Source organism: Balaenoptera borealis (assembly GCF_965194805.1).
Source record: "Balaenoptera borealis genome assembly, chromosome: 14".
Classification (NCBI taxonomy): domain Eukaryota; kingdom Metazoa; phylum Chordata; class Mammalia; order Artiodactyla; family Balaenopteridae; genus Balaenoptera; species Balaenoptera borealis.
The window spans coordinates 24,559,291-24,576,057 of record NC_138875.1 but is presented as its reverse complement, the minus strand read 5'-3'; the positions used below and the strand labels follow the sequence as shown (position 1 = coordinate 24,576,057).

Below are 16,767 nucleotides of genomic sequence, written 5' to 3'. Positions count from 1 at the left end.
TCAGTAGATGGAAACTTGGCTACATTCTAGGTATGATGTATGACTCTGAACAAGTTAGTTACTATTCTTGTGACTCAACATACTTCTGAAAATGGGTATAAAATATATTCCTTCCAATCTCACTGAGCAAAAATATAATTTGATACCAAACACAGGTCTGGTTTAACTTACCTAGCTAGCGCCAGAGAAAAGCTGACTTTAAGTGCTTTAAAAAAACTCTTTCCTATTTAAATGTAACAGAGTCAGTTCTATTTGAAAGATCATGTGAGAAATCTTTTTGGTGAGCCAAGATCCTTCCTGAACACAACTAATTAGTCTATAACTTATCATTTTTAAAGGTTGGGGTTTTTGTATATTAGGTTTTCTTCAAGAGTGGCATACGGGTAGTGATCTTCACAATCTAATAATTGCCACTATATTAGTCAGAGATTAGGAAATCCCCTCAACTATTTCTCCAAATTCATATTTTAAGCTGTGCTTGGGTTAAAGACCATATCATTATTTCCAAGTTTCAAAATGGATTAGATTTCTACCAATTAGTGTTCACTGTCCGAGGTACTTCCTACTGCCCTCAGAGCTCCCAGGCAAGAATCCTATAAAGCAGGGGTCCCCAACCCCTGGGCCACAGACTGGTACCCGTCTGTGTGGCCTGTTAGGAACCGGGCCGCACAGCAGGAGGTGAGCGGCGGGCTAGCGAGTGAAGCTTCATCTGTACTTACAGCTGTTCCGCATCGCTCTCATTACTGCCTGAGCTCCGCCTCCTGTCAGCATTATGGTGAGCTGTATAATTATTTCATTATACATTACAAAGTAATAAAAATAGAAATAAAGTGCACAATAAATGTGATGTGCTTGAGTCATCCTGAAACCGTTCCCCTCAACACCCCCGGTCCGTGGAAAAACTGTCTTCCACGAAACCAGTACCTGGTGCCAAAAAGGTTGGGGACCGCTGCTATAAAGAAACCGCGTGTGCTGAATTGACAGGAGAACAAAAATTGTTACATTAGTTAATTAACTGTCTCTAACTTACTGTTAAGTATCAATCATATTCAGTCTTCATAGAACTATGTTAGGGTTTTAGGGCCTCGAATCCTCTAAAACCAACAAACCCTGTACAAAAAAACTCGAACTGTATGGCAGATGCTTACCAGCTACCTCGATGTGATTAGTTATATGCCAATCACTGCCTCTTCCAACTTGCCCCAGAAATGAAAGCCATCATAACAAAAGCAGTTTTGTTCCCTCAAATGACCAATTTTGCTGTGTGTAATGAATTATATTAGTGTTTAATAAGACTTTGGTTTCTTTAAAAAGCCTTATATCACCTTAAAAGTTTTCAGAAACTTTTGGGATATATGCTCAATTAAGAACATCCCTTCGAAAATCATAAGAACCAAATATCAATACAATTATTTAGTTTTCTTATTCTTTTACTTAAAAAAAAAACTGTGTAGAAAAGCTGATTTGAGAATACTAATAAAATAAGCAGAACCCACAGAACAAATTATTATACATAATTTGTTAGTCACTCTTTTTATCAGAAATAATTCAGTCTTCACTTATCATCCATTAAAGATAAACAGTTCTATAACTATCTGGGAGCCATTATTTCTTGGCATAAATCAGATTACAAAATACTTTGTAAGGATTGCAATAAATGACTTGAACAGTAACTGTAGAGGCAATGAAACAATCTCAGTAACTTTCATATGGTCAGCCTAATAGAAGAGTCAAGATTGGGACAGATGAAGAATGGTAAATGGTTCTATTTTTCAACCTACATAGTAGAGTCTCTTTTAGGAAATTTTAGTTTGTGAATCACAAATTTCTGATTATACCAAAGAAAATAATTCTATCAAAAGTAATAGCAGAGACAGGGACTTCCCTGGTCGTCCAGTGGTAAAGAATCCACCTTCCAATGCAGGGGATGTGGGTTCGATCCTTGGTCGGGGAACTAAGATACCACATGTCGCGGGGCAACTAAGCCCGTGTGCCACAACTACTGAGCCTGAACAAGAGAGCCTATGTGCTGCAAACTACAGAGCTCACGCGCTCTGGAGCCCGCGTGCCACGACTAGAGAAGAGAAAACCGTGCATTGTGAACTTGTGTCCTTCGGTCATCGGAAACCACGGTTTGGAGAACTGGGCAAAAATTTTTTTGCTATAGAAAAATCAGATATTTATCATTTTTCAGTTAAGAGTTTTAGTTTTCATGACTATATTCAAGATGTAATGATTTGTAATAAACACCAAATTTTTATACTCTTTGAGATCACAAAGTGAAAACTAAGTTTAATCTAATTCTTACCCATTGAAAGGAAGAGAAAATATCCTGTAAACTGCTTACAAATCTACCATATGTTTAATTAAACAGAAATAATGAAAGACATTATAACAAATACCAGAGTTAGTCTGCTTATCAAGAATGGCTATCCTAAAAGTAAATATGACATGAAGCCACTGCATGTGCAGTGCAGTTTCCTTATTATGTATGAGAAAAGTCTAAGAGTGTCCTAATACTCCCTGAAGTCGCGATGGGTATAACTGTTCAAACATTCCAAAGATTACAACACTGTATACAGATACTGTCAAAACCAAGAACTTAGTTATATTATGAATGTTTTAGGTTAAACAAATTGATCTAATAGGCAAATGGGTCTGTGAGGCAGGAGGAGACAAAAATTTAAGATTTCAAAGAAAGAATAGCTTCTTTATGGCTCAAAGATAAGAGGGACTGAAATAATCTTGGACAAGCCATTCTCTTATCTCTAAATGCTCTTTAGCCTGTTTCCTCACTTGCAAAATGTAAATTATCCTTACAGTTCATATGGTTGTTGGGAAAACGAAATGAGAACACCTGTAAAAAAAATACCTAGCAGAGGCCCTGGCACAGAGCAAGTGCTCATTAAATGTAACTAGATGATAACAAAGAAAAAGGAGTTGAGTCAAAAGAGGGATACTTAAGTCAGACTAAAGAGCAGATGCTGGGACTTCCCTGGTGGCTCAGTGGATAGGACTCCACGCTCCCAATGCAGGGGACCTGGGTTTGATCCCTGGTAAGGGAACTAGATCCCACATGCATGGGGCAACTAAGAGTTTGCGTGCCACAACTAAGGAGCCCTGGAGCCGCAACTAAGACCCGGCACAAACAAACAAATAAATAAATAAATAAATATTAAAAAAAAAAAAGCAGATGCGACATTTTAAAAGACCATAGCCTTTAACTTTTTTTGCTACTATTTGTTTAATTTACAAAATAATTGTGATAATTCTCATATTTGGGTTACATGTCAAAAATCTACTTAAAAGAAATCTTCTATTTTAAGGTTCATGAAGTGAAAGTTCTCTGTCTTTTGTAGGAAAGGAAGATAAAACAGTTCCAATCCTATCAAGGCTACTGTTAACCCTAGCCATCATTTCCTTCGTTTTTTTTTTTTTTTTTTTTAACATCTTTATTGGAGTATAACTGCTTTCCAATGGTGTGTTAGTTTTTGCTGTATAACAAAGTGAATCAGCTACACGTATACATATATCCCCATATCCCCTCCCTCTTGCATCTAGGGCAGGGAACTAGAGAAAACTGGGCCATACAATAGTGGTTCTCCAATCTGGCAGATTATTGGGATCACTCAGAGAACTGTTTAAAAAGCTAGATTCCTGAGTTCATCACCAGACCACTGAATCAGAATCTGAGGTGGTATCCAGAAACCTGCATTTGAAAACAATGCTCCAGGCGACTGTGTTCATTCTTTTGGAATCCTTGCCTTGATGGAAGGAGAATCAGCGTAAGCAGATTCGTACTTACGTAAGACCAATACAGAAGGAATTCTAATAACAACATTTAAAAACTTCTGTGCTTCCTACAGTCCTTGTCTTGTCCTGTCCTTGGTTAAGCTTTCCCATTTGCTTCCTTCTCAATGTATAAAATCGGTGACTCGGAAAGCTAGAACGGCACCCTGCACGTGTGCGGGGGTGTGTGAGTGTGCGTGCATTTGTGCATGTGTGCATTTGAGGTCATGTATTTCATACTATATTCCTTATATGGGATTGAATGGTCCTAAAAATAAGGTGCCAGCATTATTCCGGCAGTTTCTGAAACCATTTATGATTGTGTTTACTGTTCCATGAGAGGCACTGGTAACTCATGAGTAGGACTTGATCTCGGTCTTTAGTGGACAAGAAACTCAAGGAGGGTTAGAACGGGAGAGAGAACCGCTCTGCTGGTCAAACTTCTGCAGAGATCATTTGGGGCTTGAAGGAAATGGCAGGAGTGTGCTCGTCTCCCGTTTTAAGGAGAGAAGCCCAGCACAGAGCTGTCCCTTTTATGCTTTAGTGCTTCCTAGTCGCCACCCAAAAGTAAAAAGTAATTAAGATAACAATATTTCAAAGAGAGAGAGAGAAAACAGCCAGGGGAAAAAAGTCCAAAATGAGTTTTAAAATACAGGGGGAAAAAAAGGCTTCATATGAGCCTGATAATTCCAGCATGTTCTTCACCCTCCAAGAAAGACTCCGAAATAGAATAAAATAACGTCACCTGAGAAACTTTATTCTAATAACATAAATCAGAATATTTTACTCTGCTTGAACTGTAATGAAATCGTGGCAGGTGAGAGCCAAGAAGAGAACCCCTGAGAAACTCTTAAAAATTCAGTGAGGCCAACTTACATAGTAATTAACTTACTGATGAGGAGTAGTACTAAAGTGGAGGTCTTCAGACCAGGGTTTTGCAGCTATAAGAATGCATGAGCGTGGAACAATTATTAGAAGCTTAAAAAAATGTAACTATTTCAGCAAAGTGACCAGGGCCTCCACTCTTAACTTAGCTTCTCTAATAATATTTTGGCAAGAAAGTTGACCTTGCAAGAGTCTCTGGAGAGCTGTTCTCCAAAAAACAATGTTTACTTGAAGCAGCATCTGGGACCATCACTCAGTGGTCAACAGCTCCCCTCCTCTCTGCCTCTCTCTCTTCCATTCAGCAAATATTAACCCACTATGTTCCAGATATGACCTAAGATACATCAGTGCACAAAATATGCAGAGCCCTGCCTTCCTGGTGCTTATATTATCCGAAAGAATAATAATAATTACATAGCATGCTAGGTGATAAATGCTGCAGAAAAGGAAAACGTAGAGTAGGATTAGGGGGATTGGAAGCGCTGAAATTTAAACAAGGAGGTCAGGCAGGCCTCACTGAGAGAGAGGCTTCATTTGCTCATGTGAGTAAAGACCTGAAGGAGGTGCAGGAGTGAGGTGTGCAGGGATCTGGGGGAAAGCAATCGAGGCCAGAAGGAGAAGCCCGAGCAGAGGCCTTAAGGGTGGAGAGTGCTGGTGTGTCTGGGGGATTATCTACTGTTATGTTTCTTAAACTTGAGCCGACATCAGAAGACACTTGGAGGGCTACTGCCGGGTCCCAGCCCCAGGGGAGGAGGCTGGCTAGTCGTATTCCCATGGGTGGAAACGCACACGTAAGGACGCAGAAAAGTGTGTCTGTGGACATGAGCATTGGTTATTGTGGGACCCTGAAGTGGGGCCGTCCAAGGGGAGGTGGGCACACCACAGTGGCACTCAGTATTCTGCTCTGGAGACAGAGAACTGACAGGGAAACGAAAGACACTTGGGCTGGGAACAGAGAGAGAGAGACTCCTAATAGGAGATGGGGGAAGATTTTAAGTGAGTCAATATTAAGAGGCTATGAAAAACTCTTGAAATTTCAGTCAACTTTCTATATTTCTCTTTATGCAACTAACAACAACCATGAAAGTATTCTAAAAGGTGGATATAAAACAAAGGCTTTAAAAATCACTCAGCGTGAAACCACCAAGCCACTCGAATCCTATGATTTGCCAAGTGTCTTAAGTGAATGAAATGAGAAGTTCAGTTAGTGCCAGTAACTCCTATTTTCCCTAGTTTCCTATTTACACTAAAAGAGAAGTTATCTTCTGGCTCATTCCCCCTGAAAAGCATGACCTGAGTTTCAAACACTAGATATGGCAAAGTTCTTAATCCTCAAATGACATGGGTAATTCACTAAACCGAAGAAAAGAGGGGCCCAGGAACCCTTACATCATTACGTACGAGGTGGTGTGACGGTGGCTGAGAACCTGCACAGATGTGGGTGAATTCTGACCCATCATCATGACGTTCCAAATGCTCACTAGTAGGCCAAACGGGAGCCAGGGGCAGGCCCTGCTGTGCACGCAGACAGTGAGAACTCTGAGCTGCATCTTCTAACTGAGCTCCTGGAGGACACACTAACTTTATTTATTTCCTTCCAAACTCGAAAGGAGAAATAAGCATCTTAGGGTTTCAGAGCCTGTTCTTTGTGTGTCTGTTTATGCAGGAGGGTCCCCCCAAAACTAATTACCTGGTATTGCCTTTCCCAGACTTCACGCAATACCCGTAAGAAGAGGATGTTTAGAATGATATTAATACTATTTACTCTGAATAGCCAACTTGTTTAACTGTATAGACAGATTCATCCAAAGAGTATATATTCCCACACAGGATATTACACAAATATTTTACAAGGCTATGTCAAATAACATTCGATTGAAAAATATTTTATTTGGTTGAAAGTCAATTACTATGTCATGGGCTTCCAGATCTTAATGTTTACTTGCCCAAAGTTGGAAGAATAAGTCTTCTACAAATTTGGCTTCAGTGCTGCAACTCAAAGGAAACTTCAAAAACTTTTGGCTCATCTTCTTCAGTTGACATTAGCTGGCTAATGTCTCAGGAGTAAGAGGCACTGTGCTTCTCTTAACAGCCCAAAAGGTCGTTCTAAAATTTCTAAATGTTTAATTTATATTTTAAGAAAGAACAAATCAGTAAGTACGCACACTATTCTACACTTTCATAAAGACCTTACTAAAAAGCATTTCCAATTTGAAACAACGTCTTTTACATCAATCTCATACACAAAGCTATTATTACATACCCGACAATTATTTTACCAGTATATATTAGTGAACCACCCAAAAGACTATAATGTGCTGTAATGTGGTATAGTACAAACATTATTCAACACACAGCTTGAATTTTCAATCAACTTTAGATACAGCAGAATTCTGTGAATTAAACTCTAGAGGTTTTAAGTGATTCGTTTTATTATAAACAATCCAAAAAGATGATTAAAATAATTGAGATAAGGCTTGATTATAAAGATAAACAGTCTTTTTTTCTAGAAACATCTGTGGTAATAATGTGCTATCATTTAAACCAACTGAGGATAACTCACCATCTGTGAGTAAATGTAATTTTGGTTTCTGTTCTAGTACTGGGGACGGATTTCTTTCTCTCTCTTTTTTTAAACTGAATCATCCATCCTCCATCATCTGTCCCTCTTGCAACCACAGAGTGAGATGGTAAGCTGCAGTCAGGAATGCAATTTCTTGCTATGTTCCTGAACAAAATTAACCGGCCCATCTAAAGAATTTACCCATGACCTTGGCTTCAATGGGATCTTGCTCTAAATTAGAGTTAACTGGGACCTCCCACAGATCAATTAATTTCTGCATTTATTTAGCCATAATCCTGAAAAACCAAGAGTTCTATTTCTCATTTATATTTTACGATCTCAAATATAAAGGGCATTTTCTTTCTGAACATAGTATAATAAATGAACAACACAGTAACATTCAAACATATAGCCTGTACACTGTAATTCATTTTGCTTTAAGGTAAGTATTATAGTGAACTACAAAATTAACTTGCAGTATCTGCTATGGCCCATGGAGTGGCTCTTGGGCCAGGAGTGTTCACTAAAGGAATTAGGAAATAAAATTTGGGACTGGAATTCAGTAGGAAAAAAATGGACTAAAGACGAAACTAGTGAGAGACAATCCAAAAAGAGAGGAGCTAAGGTTTATCATAGGGGAGGGAGAGATACAAAAGAAGAGTACCTGAGTATAACAGCAGAGTGAGGAAGCAGTAACTGTCCTCAGAAGAGAAAGGAGGGTGGGAAAGGACAGGCGAGTGGAAGGGTCCAGAAAGTTCTAAGAAGAAGGTGGCCTAGGGCTTCCCTGGTGGTGCAGTGGTTAAGAATCCGCCTGCCAATGCAGGGGACACGGGTGCGAGCCCTGGTCTGGGAAGATCCCACATGCTGCGGAGCAACTAAGCCCGTGTGCCACAACTACTGAGCCTGCGCACCACAACTACTGGAGCCCGTGTGCCACAACTACTGAAGCACGCATGCCTAGAGCCCGTGCTCCACAACAAGAGAAGCCATGGCTATGAGAAGCCCACGCATCGCAATGAAGAGTAGCCCACGCTCGCTGCAACTAGAGAAAGCCTGAGCGCAGCAACGAAGACCCAATGAAGCCAAAAGTAAAAAAAAAAAAAAAAAAAAGCAGCTAGTTTAAAAAAAAAAAAGGGGGGGGCCTAGTGCCCAGGTCTTGTTTCCTAAATACCATTATAAAAAAAAAAGGGACCAGGGCTCACTGAAGAAATGGTTGATTCCGGGGCTGGGGAAGATACAGGAGCCAACCTGGAGGAGCTCCCACTGGCCAAAGCTAGAACAATTTGAGCAACAAAATAAATAAATGATAATATTGAATTATAATCTACAGAATAAAATATAAAATTATCATTCATTAAGTAAACACCACAGTAATAACTGTGTAGGGCAGCTCCACTGATGAATGATATAATCAAGGCAAAAGTTTGAGGAGAAACAGGATATTAGCAAAGTCTCACTCCCAAGATAGTAATCAATAACAAAGGGAGAAATAGTGACTTGCCACTGGAGAAATCTGGTAGCCACCACATTAACCGAGTGATCAAGGATAACATCAACAGCAATGAGAGAGGCTGACACCAGGTACCTCCTGGTATGATGAACTGAGAGGGGCACAATGCCACTTTTGTGGTATTTTTGCCAAATATGTATAACTTCAATATAATCATGAGGAAACATTAGAAAAACCCAAGTTGAGAGACATTCTACAAAATAACTTGACCAGCACTCAACCACAGTGTCAAGGTCATGAATGATAAGGAAAGCCTGAGGAGCAGTCTCAGGTTGGAGGAGACTAAGGAGATACAAGAAGTAAATGCAGTGTGGGTCCTGGAAAGGATTCTGAAACAGAAATAAGAATACTGGGAGAAAAAAAAAAAAAACTGGTATAATTCAAATAAGGCCTGTAATTTAGTTAAGAGTATTGTACTTCTGTTAATTTTCCGGTTTTGATAATTGTACTACAGTTATATGTGTTGTTAGCATCAGCGGATCCTGGATGAAGGGTTTACATGAACTGTCTCTACTATTTTTGCAACTTTTCTGTAAGTCTAAAATTATTTTAAAATAAAATGTAAAAAAAACCATGAAGGTGGCATTGATTCAAATATCTTCTCTTCTGGACAACCTATCTAAAACTGCTCGCTTCCCAATGTTATCTATCCTCCTCTATTTTTCTTATTTACTGCTACCTAAAATAGCAAATATTATAAAATAAGCTACAAGGATATATTGTACAACACAGCAAATATAGCCAATATTTTATAATAATTATAAATGGAGTATACGCCTTAAAAATTGTGAATCACTATATTGTATACCTGTAAATTATATAATATTGCACATCAACTATACGTCAATTTAAAAAAAAGAAGAAAAAAGAAAACAAAAAATAAAAATAAAATATTAGTGTACAAAAAAAAAGCAAATATTTTACTTATTTCTCATTGTCTATCTCCTCCACAAGAAACAAAAAAACAAAAAACCAAGCTATATGAAGAGGCAGGGTTTTTTGTCTACTTTGCCCATTGCTGTATCCAGAGTTTAGAACAGTGCCTGACACATATAGGGAGAGACAGTTAAGTGAATTAAAATGGCACAGAGGATGGTAAAATAAAAATTAGAAAAGCAGGTCTGGAGATAGAAAATTTTACTCCAGAACTCTTGAATTCTAAGAAGTCCCCATTTCCTCTTTAGCATATATAAAGTGAGCTTTTCACTCATCTACTTATTACATTTACTGAGCAACTCCTATGTACCAGACATCAAAGGGATGCAGATGACTAAGACATGACCCCTATTCTCAAGGAAGTTACAGGTGAGTGGGAGAGAGAAAACATTTAAATAACTACATACAAGGTAGAAGAGGAGAGGGGTCCCCAAAAATGTAAATATAAAATGCAATGGATATTCAGAGGGGGGAGGCACAGGTAGGTTGAGGAGTAAAAGGAAAGGCTTCCTAAACGTTGTTAACTTGATCAAGGGCTTCAGTGAATGCTTAGAATTTGAATAAGCAAAAAGCAAAGGTGGGAGAATGGTATATTGGGAAAAGAAAATTGTGTCAGTAAATCCAAAACCGCAGGAAGGAAGAAGGCACAGAGATACTTCCACTCGGCTGGAGCACCGGGTGGGGGTGGGTTAATGGGAAGTAGGGAGGCAAAGGACTGGAATGGCAGGCTGGGGTTAGACTGTGAATGGTCTAGAATTGCAGCCTAAGGACTCCAGACTTTGTCAGGGAGCAACAGGGCTTGACCTCTAAATAGTAGAAGGACGTTACTAGAGCACTGAGCTACAAAAATTCTTCATGGAATTTTAGAAGACAGAATTCTAGACTCATAAGAATTGCAAGAAATCTTTGGGATCATCCTGTGTAACTTTTTATTAACAGGAACTCTTTCAATCTTTTCCCCCTATGTTATAGATTTGAGTTCCTTTGTCATCTGGTGCTCTTTTTACATTTACCATCCAGACTTCATCGTGAATACAACACTTCACTACTTCATGAAGCCCCATATGGACTGCTAAACAACTTTACCCGTCAGAAAACACTTCCTTAGGTGGAACTAATACCTGTCTTTGTTCAGTTACTACCCATTGCCCTTGGCATAAAATGAGAAGCTTAATTCCTCTTTCACAGTATAATCCTTAAAGTAGCTGAACACAGTTTTTATATTTTTCTCTCTTTCCCAGGTTATATATCCCCTACTCCTCACCTTATGTGACCTACAGGCTCTTTACTATAACTTTACCTGCTTGTGCACACATCTTGGTTTACCAATGTGATGCTCAGATGGAACCTAACGACCCTAGTGTGGTCTTACTGGCACGGAAGGGGATAGTACAGGACAGTGGTAAACAAAATGGACTCTGGAGAAAGACTGCCTTGGTTTGAAGCCCAGCTTTGCATCTGGGCAGTAATTTAACCTCTCTGAGCCTTAGTTGCCTCGTCTAGAAAATCAGGATAATAGCATCAACTCATAGTGCTATAAAGCGCTTAGAAAAGTGTCTTGTAGCATTATCAGTATTATTGTTGAGCTTGAGTTCTCAAATTTTACTCACAGGTTATATCTGCCAGCATTGTGAGAAACTGTGCATCTGAGCCTTAAGATGAAAAAGGCTGGCAGCGCTTATACCATTCTTTTTTTTTTTTTTAAGTTTTTTTTTTTTTTTTATTGGAGTATAATTGCTTTACAATGTTGTGTTAGTTTCTGCTGTACAATGAAGTGAATCAGCTATATGTATATCTATATCCCCTCCCTCTTGGACCTCCCTCTCCCCCACCCCATCTTACCCATCTGGGTCATCACAGAGCACTGAGCTGAGCTCCGTGTGCCATACAGCAGGTTCCCACTAGCTATCTATTTTACACATGGTAGCGTATTTATGTCAAACCCAATCTTCCAATTCGTCCCACCCTCCCTTTCCCCGCCCACCCTGTGTCCACATGTCCATTCTCTACGTCTACGTCTCTATTCCTGCTGCAAATAGGTTCATCTGTACCATTTTTCTATATTCCACAAATATGCGTCAATATATGATATGTTTTTCTCTTTCTGGCTTACTTCACTCTGTATGACAGACTCTAGGTGCATCCACGTCTCTACAAAGGACCCAATTTCATTCCTTTTCATGGCTGAGTAATATTCCATTGTATATATGTACCACATCTTCTTTATCCATTCATCTGTCGCTGGACATTTAGGTTGTTTCCATGTTCTGGCTATTGTAAATAGTGCTGCAATGAACACTGGGGTACAGTAAGTCCTTTTGAATTATGGTTTTCTCAGGGTATATGCACAGTAGTGGGATTGCTGGGTCATATGGTAGTTCTATTTTTAGTTTTTTAAAGAAACTTCCATACTGTTCTCCATAGTGGCTGTATCAATTTACATTCCCATCAACAGTACAAAAGGGTTCCCTTTTCTCCACACCCTCTCCGGCATTTACTGCTTGTAGATTTTTTGACTATGGTCATTCTGACTGGTGTGAGGTGATACCTCATTGTAGTTTTGATTTGCATTTCTCTAATAATTAGTGATGTTGAACATCTTTTCATGTGCCTCTTGGCCATCTGTATGTCTTCTTTGGTGAAATGTCTGTTTAGGTCTTCTGCCCACTTTTTAATTGGGTTGTTTGTTTTTTTGATATTGAGCTCCATGAGCTGTTTGTATATTTTGGAGATTAGTTCTTTGCCCATTGCTTCATTTGCAAATATTTTCTCCCATTCTGAGGGTTGTCTTTTTGTCGTGTTTATGGTTTCCTTTGCTGTGCAGAAGCTTTTAAGCTTAATTAGGTCCCATTTAATTATTTTTGTTTTTATTTTCATTACTCTAGGAGGTGGGTCAAAAACAGATCTTGCTGTAGTTTATGTCAGAGAGTGTTTTTCCTATGTTTTCCTCTAAGAGTTTTATAGTGTCTGGTCCTACATTTAGGTCTTTAATCCATTTTGAGTTTATTTTTATGTATGGCATTAGGTAGTGTTCTAATTTCATTCTTTTTAAAAAAAATAAATAAATAACTTTATTTATTTATTTATGTATGTATGTATGTATGGCTGCGTTGGGTCTTTGTTGCTGCATATGGGCTTTCTCTAGTTGTGGTGAGCGGGGGCTACTCTTTGTTGCGGTGCACGGGCTTCTCATTGTGGTGGCTTTTCTTCTTGCAGAACACGGGCTCTAGGTGTGCAGGCTTCAGTAGTTGTGGCGTGCGGGCTCAGTAGTTGTGGCTCGTAGGCTCTAGAGCACAGGCTCAGTAGTTGTGGCGCACAGGCTTAGCTGCTCTGTGGCATGTGGGATCTTACCAGACCAGGGATCGAACCCATGTCCCCTGCATTGGCAGGTGGATTCTTAACCACTGTGTCACCAGGGAAGTCCTAATTTCATTCTTTTACATGTAGCTGTCCAGTTTTCCCAGCAGCCCTTATTGAAGAGGCTGTCTTTTCTCCATTGTACATTTTTGCCTACTTTGTCATAAATTAGGTGACCATACATACGTGGGTTTATCTCTGGGCTTTCTATCCTGTACCATTGATCTATATTTCTGTTTTTGTGCCAGTACCATACTGTCTTGGTTACTGTAGCTTTGTAGTATAGTTTGAAGTCAGGGAGCCTGATTCCTCCAGTTCTGTTTTTCTTTCTCAAGATTGCTTTGGCTATTCGGGGTCTTTTGTGTTTCCATAAAAATTGTAAAAATTTTTGTTCTAATTCTGTGAAGAATGCCATTAGTAGTTTGATAGGGATTGCATTGAATCTGTAGATTGCTTTGGGTAGTAGAGTCATTTTCACCATATTGATTCTTCCAATCCAAAAACATGGTATATTTCTCCGTCTGTTTATGTCACCTTTGATTTCTTTCATCAGTGTTTTATAGTTTTCTGAGTACAAGTCTTGCCTCCTTAGGCTTCAATTTTATTTAGAGGATATACTCTTTTCCAGTTGGAGATTATTCTCACTAAAGGAGATAAACTAGCATTTGAAAATGAGAGAATGCTTAAATCAATCAATCATGTAATCTTGTCCACTGTTCCTATGCTGAAGGCCCACAATTTCTTATTTTCTTTGCTTTCTCCTCTCAGAGGATCAAAGGTCCCTTCCAATTCGAGTCTTTGACAACGTTTGTGTAAGTTCATGCCACTCCATTACTTCTGGACTCTGTACGTATCATTCTTTCTATCTTTTGCAGGTATCCTTTAAAAGAAATCCATGCTCGTCAAGGAACTTCTCATTCTGCTTCTTTAGTTTCTTTTGATCGTATTCCACGTTGTTGGCAACTCAAGCACCTTTCTTCCCCTTTCATGCTGAAAGCCTGGAAACTACATGTCCTAGCATCTCTCCGGAAGGGCTTTGGGTTAGACTGTGGCAAGGAGAGGAACTTGTATTTCAGAAGGCAGAAGAGAAACGGAGGCCACTGGTGCTCTGGTAACAGTGGTGGGCAGACTGTGGGCTTCAGCAAACGTTTTGACAGTGGTTTCTAGCAATCTTCCTGCAGACCTCCACATGGATGTCTGCAGGCAGGCCAGACCATCGGTGACGACATTCTTGCCACTTCTGATTTCCTGAAAGCCAGCACTGTTTTTTGCTGAAGTTGGCTTCCTTAGTCCTTTCAATGACTTTCAAATTTCCTATATTAAATTGCTTTCTGTTCGCAATCAGGGGTTTTATTTCTCTGACAGGTTTGGTAGGGAAAACAGAAGGTCCTCTCTATAACTCGAGTATAAAGGATTTTGTAAGGAAAATAGAGGCTTATGCAACTGTTAGAAAGGCAAGATCAGGGAAGCTGTGACAGAAGACTGTCTACAGCACTGGAATAGGTTCTCGAGAGCTCACTGCAAGCTGCTGCAAACCTCAGTATCTCTGGGGAGACATCGACGACCCTGGCCGCCTACAGCACCAGGCCAGGCAGGAGCTGCCTCTGGAGAATAATGGCTTCTTCTCTTCTGCTTTCCAAATCGCATGCAAGTGGGCCTCTCCTTGGCCGACTGCAATTTGGAACTACACAGACAGGAGGATTCTGGAAAATGTACTCTGGATGCATCTCTGTGATGCAAAGGAGACTGGAGAAGGAGGCGAATGTGATACAGAGTTGAAAACAGATACTTCAGTACAAACGTAGTTCTCATATTTGTTTACACAGAACAATCAGTGATTGGATAGTTAATATTTTTTATTTTATTTGTTTTCCATCCCACTTGAACTACATTTTTTCTTGTTATGAACCATATACAACTTTTAGCAATTTATGTTCTTTTGGCATACAAACCTGACTATGCCCTCTGCTATTATGAACTGAAAGGTGATCTCTGTCATAAAAAATCCCCAGATTAATAATATTTCCTTATTGTTTCTTACATCTTCTGAGAGTAAAAACTGTTATCAAAAGTTTATGCAGTTTCCTGCTTTGTGGAGAATGATAATTTTAGTATATACACAGACAAAATTATACTCTTAGGAATGGAAACGTTCTTAGAAGTCACACAGTTGGTTTTCCCCACCAATATTTGAGTCCTTACAATTGGAATGGCAAATAACTGTACATGTGCTCCTGGCTTTCTGCTCCTGTTGCCAATGGCAGGCGTTGTTAATGGATCTCAGCACTTTTCCTGCTGTACCTGAACTCAGGCTTAGAATCCTTCTCCATTTACTGTGCTGGCCAGCTAGTACCAGCAGATGAGAGCTTCATGCAAGATGGAACCTATCTGCATCCCTGTCAAGTGGCCATCGTCCTATTACTCTTAACACCTACAGTGACAGTGAATGCACCACTTCCCAGAAGTTGCCTATTCCATCTCTAAATACAGTTGACCCTTGAACAACAAGGATTTGAACAGCGTGGATCCACTTATGCATAGATTTTTTTCCAACAGTAAATACTACAGTACTACACGATCCATGGTTGGTTGAATCTGTGAGTTCAGAGGAACTGTGGATACAGAGGGCTGATGATAAATTATATCTGGGTTTTCGACTGTGTGGAGGGTCTGCACCCTGAACCCCTACATTGTTCAAGGGTCAACTGTAGCTCCATTTCTTAGAAAGTTCTCCCTTCTATGGGACTGAAATGCAAGTTCCTTCTACCCATTGGTCCTATTCCTGAGACCACACATAATAAGTCCAAATCTGCTTTCGTAAATAATTCTTCCAGTACTTGAAGACAAGTCTCTTCTGCTTGGATCCTGTGAATTCCCCTAATCACTCCCTGTGTTCTTTCACAATTTTGGTGATTCTCTGAAAGTTTTCCAAATTGTCTTACGGTGTGTGGCCTCCAAAGTTCGCTCTGAATTGTCTAGTACAGACAGCCTCTAGAAACTAGTAGCAGATTGACTCACATATACTGTTGAGCCGCACATTTAGCAAAGCAGAGCCAGGCATCTAATGATGAAAGACTCAGCTAGCCAACATCTGAAAGTTGTCCTTGAGACCGCCTAGTCCAAGTCCAAATCCACTTCCATAAACAGTTCTTCCAGTATTTGCAGACCAGTTCTCTAACCAGTCCAACAGAACCTACGTTCAGCCACCATTCCCTGGAGCTTCTGTAATCAATGCAGACTATAGCTATCTCCTAAAAAGCCTAAGTGCACTCCTCTGCCCACCAGACAATTTCTTGGACGAATTCTGTTAGCACTTCCGCCTTTCCACCGTGGTCCAAGTCAAGCAATAGTCTAACTGATCTCTCTGCTTTCATTGTTGCTCTATAGTCTACCCTCAACACATCAGCCAGAGTGGTCCTATTAAAACTGAAACCCCATCGTGTCTCTCCTCTTGCACTGGTTCCCCATGTCACTGCACCTCCCCACCCCCATCATCCTATTTACCTCCTGTTCCTCTCCCCTTGTTCACACAGCTCTAGCTGCTTCGTTCTTTTCATTATTTCTTCAACATGCTTGGCATCCTCCTGGCTTTGGACCTTTTTAGTAGCTGTTCCTACTGCTTAGGACTCTACTCTGAATAAGCACGCCTAATTCTCTCGCCTCTTTTTTTTTTTTTTTTTTGCTAAAGGTTTGCCCGGACCATTCTCTGTAAAACTTTCTCCCACCA

The 16,767-nt window shown here is 39.8% G+C and overlaps 1 protein-coding gene and 1 long non-coding RNA gene across 4 annotated transcripts in view; one reads left to right on the top strand and one right to left on the bottom strand.

Annotated features, from left to right (window-relative positions):
- DYM (dymeclin) overlaps positions 1-16,767 on the bottom strand; it is a 386,034-nt gene that overhangs the window by 44,733 nt on the left and 324,534 nt on the right. The window lies entirely within an intron of this gene.
- The window catches only part of LOC309611254, a 38,568-nt gene extending 21,801 nt beyond the window's left edge, over positions 1-16,767 (top strand). The window contains exon 2 of the long non-coding RNA XR_014234424.1: positions 1-16,767. This exon is cut by the window's left edge and continues 13,211 nt beyond it. This is a non-coding gene — a long non-coding RNA (uncharacterized lncRNA).